The sequence below is a fragment of the Octopus bimaculoides genome, chromosome 15, assembly GCF_001194135.2.
Source record: "Octopus bimaculoides isolate UCB-OBI-ISO-001 chromosome 15, ASM119413v2, whole genome shotgun sequence".
Lineage (NCBI taxonomy): Eukaryota > Metazoa > Mollusca > Cephalopoda > Octopoda > Octopodidae > Octopus > Octopus bimaculoides.
The window spans coordinates 46,148,517-46,152,405 of record NC_068995.1 but is presented as its reverse complement, the minus strand read 5'-3'; positions in this window follow the sequence as shown (position 1 = coordinate 46,152,405).

Here is a 3,889-nt window from a genome sequence, read left to right as displayed (position 1 = left end):
ACAATGACTATTACTACCACCACTACTACCACCAACGCCACCGCCTTACTATCACTAAAACCACCACCGCCACTACCACCGCCAACAACACCATCAACAACACTAACATGACCTCCACCACCACCGCAATCATTACCAATAGTTCTGCTACCACGACGACGACCACTACCACGACTACCAACAAAAATAACAATACTATCACTTCTTCCACCACTACCAACCCCACTACCACAGTCATTACCAGCAGTTCTGTTACTACCACGACCACCACCACCGAGAGCAGCAACAATAACCACAACCAACTTACTTCCACCATCACTACCATCATCAAAGCGATCACCATCATATCATTTGTTTCCCGCCACTAACACCGTTACCACCGCCAACTCCAAAACACTACCACCACCACTGCTGCCAACACAATCATCCCCAACCACCAAGGAATCACCCTACACCAACACCAACACCAACACCCTAACTATCCCTATCACCATCTCCATCAACCATTACCACTACCACCACCACTACCACCGGTACTACTATTACTACAACTACCACCACTACTACTACTACATCCAATACCGTCCTATGTTTTCTCTAAATGACGAACCTAGCTCCTCCCCGTTTCGCCCCTCCTCTCCCATCTATTTCTCCTTCTCTTCCCTTCTCCCCTTATTGCCCTTCATCCCCACCCCAACCTCCTTCGCCCTCATTAATGTAGCGGAGTATTGGTCAAGCTTTATCAAATAGGTTCATCAGATAAGCATCGTGGTTAAACTAGTGGTGGTGGTGGTGGTGCTGGCGGTGGAGGTGGTGGTGGCAGTGCTGATAGTAGTTGTGGTATGGTGTCAGTGGTGGTGGTGGTATTTGAGGGGGTTGATGATGGTGGTGATGGTGATTGTGATGGTAGTACTGGTGATGGTGGTGGTGGTGGTGGTGGTGATGGTAGTGATGGTGATGGTTGTTGTTGGGGGTCTAGTCCTTTTCATTCGCAAAATGAGCCCCCTTTAATTTTGCTCGGATTGCTTTCAATTTTATTGTATAGTTTGCATCTTGGAATTTTGATTATGATCGACGAATTATTTTATCTGGAATTAAAGTTTATTTGGAATTAAAGTTCAGAAATTTGGGTAATTTTAGCCAATCAACAGACAGCGAGGCATTAACAGCTTGTTACCATGACAACCGCACATTGTGTAGTGTTCCGCCCGCATGTTGTGTTGATTCTTCACACCACGAGATTTACTTCGCCCGCGTGTTTTGTTTTAATAAAAATTTATATTTATCAATTAGAATTTTATTATAGATATTTTTTGCCAGTTGTCTTAATATTTTACATATTTGTCTTAATATTTTACATATTTTTCGTATATATAGCAAAAGTTGTTTGCGATGTTTATACAGTTTCTTGGCATTATGAAGGTGAATTGAATATGTGAATTTGTTGACCAGTGTTATTCTTATTGTACTTTACAAATCCAAGCATGAAAACGTTACTCAACTTTGAAGTTTTGGAGACAGTTTATAGTTTAGCCCCCTTTTCACACATACACATACACTTATAAATTAATGACGTACACAAAGACATGACAGGTAATCATAATACTGAAATACGCATAAATTAAACACATGCGGACAAATATATTAAAATTACAAATCAAAAATTAAATAAATAAAAACATACAATCAATGAAGAGACAAAAAAAACAGCAATATGATACATGTTGATTTTATTAGAAACCTTCAATGAAGAGGTCATTTCACAGACGTTAAACTATAAATTTCACAGGGTGCAACCTTAAAGTTGATCTGGACCTCTTTTTCGGAGGTCATCACTTGTGACGAAAGCTGGAGCTACAGAATTTGTAAATGTGGAAGAGGTGAAGAAAAAAAAACCCACAGAGGCGTTAAAAGGCATCACTTCGCAAGAGTTCCTGCACTGCTGGAAAACACGTCTGGACCAATGCGTCTGGAACGGAGAATACTTTGAAGGCGATAACAGTGTAAACATGTAAAACTAAGTAAATAAAATAATGTCGCAAAATTCCGGTTTCTTTTGGGTACCCCCTCGTACGTATACACACACACACATGGATGGATGGATGAATATTTGTATGTATAAAGTGCTTGTGTGTGTGTGTGTGTGTGTGTGTGTGTGTGTGTGCATATGTATGTATGTATATACGTACATATGTATTCATATAAATACATATATACGTATGTATTTGTTATATATCTCTTTTATGTTTACTTTCAGTCATTGAACTCTGACCATGTTGGGACATTACTATTTTATTTCATTTCATTTCATTTTATTTTATCTTATTAGCGACCAAATTGTATAAATCTATTTCGACTCTTACGATTTTCTCAAAATTATATATAACTTCTTATTAATTACCCGATCTCCAACAGTTTGTGGCTTACGGAAAAAAATCTCTACATTGTCATATATTTATGAATTTATTCTCGCTGTGAAATTAGGTACCTAGGTCAAACGATTTTTGTTTTGTTTTGGGTTTTTTTCTATAGTTTGGAATGCTGAATGAACGACTAGTTTCGGTCTATTTGCGATTCCTCAGATTTGCTCACCTTTTATTTAATACAAAAATAATCGAACCCAGTATTAAAAAAAAATAGCACAAATAACGACAAGACGTTAATATCAAAAGCACCAACAGAAAAGACATTTTAAATATATATACAGAATTTATTATGTGTTTAATTAATAAATATACGTATTTAGTCTCGCTGTAAAATTGGGCCTCCTGATCAGATCATGTTTTTTTCTTTCCTATACATTTTGAAAAGAGTCTCACATTTTTGCTCGTCACGGTAATTTGGCCCATATAATTGTTCTGAAGGCTTTCAGAACTTCATTTATTTTCCATTAGTCAGATGGTTTCGTATGACGAAGTGTTTCATTCATAGCATCTATACAACACATACGAACCAATTATGTCGATAGAGCCAGCGGAGGATTTTAATTTGTTTATCATACCACCTTGGAAATAATTACTATTATTAATGTTGTTAATGTATCTCTGGCATTTATAGATTCCAGTACAAGATGTTGCCCTGTTTGTAGCTTCTTTCATAATAATAAAATAATTTAGATTATTCTTTAGAATAATAAAAAAATTTAGGCTATTCTTTAGAATAGTCATTAGAATAATAACCATATTTTGAAGTACCTTTAGTTATTATTATTTTCTCGTTTACGTTCCAACCCAAATTTTTACCTTGTGTTCAACATCTTAACAGCTTACAAATATATATTGTATTTTTCAGTTTGACAGAGTAGGCATCATTTTGATCCGCTGATGTAAGAGACTACAGTTTTGACAACGCACCTGGCTATGTTGAATGATTTCTCCTTCAAGCTCCAGAAACGAACTTCTATTTCATTATTCCAATATATTTAATATGTATGTGTCAATGTGTGCGTGTGTGTGTTTTATTGTAAATGTGCTTACGTCTGGATGTACTTGTGAGCAAAAATATGAATATTCCCAAGTAAGCGTACAAAACGTCGGTATGTAAGGTATTTGCATTCATTATGAATTAGTTTTTATATGAACATGCCTGTATGCGCGTATCTGAGCATGAGTCTATTTTCCTATATGTGTGTATGTGTGTGTAGCGGCACTATATATGAGTACACAGGTTGACATCTATATGTGTATATGCTTATGCATGTGTCTGTGTTATTACATAGATTCTGTCTATGTTGTATTTGTTTCTGCACATAAATATAAATACATGTGTATGATAGTATGTGTATATTTCATATGTAAGTGTTTATGTGTTCCTATAATTGTATACATCTCTATGTTTGTATGGACATCTGCTTATGTGCTATTTTACATGTATTAATAAGGATATATAT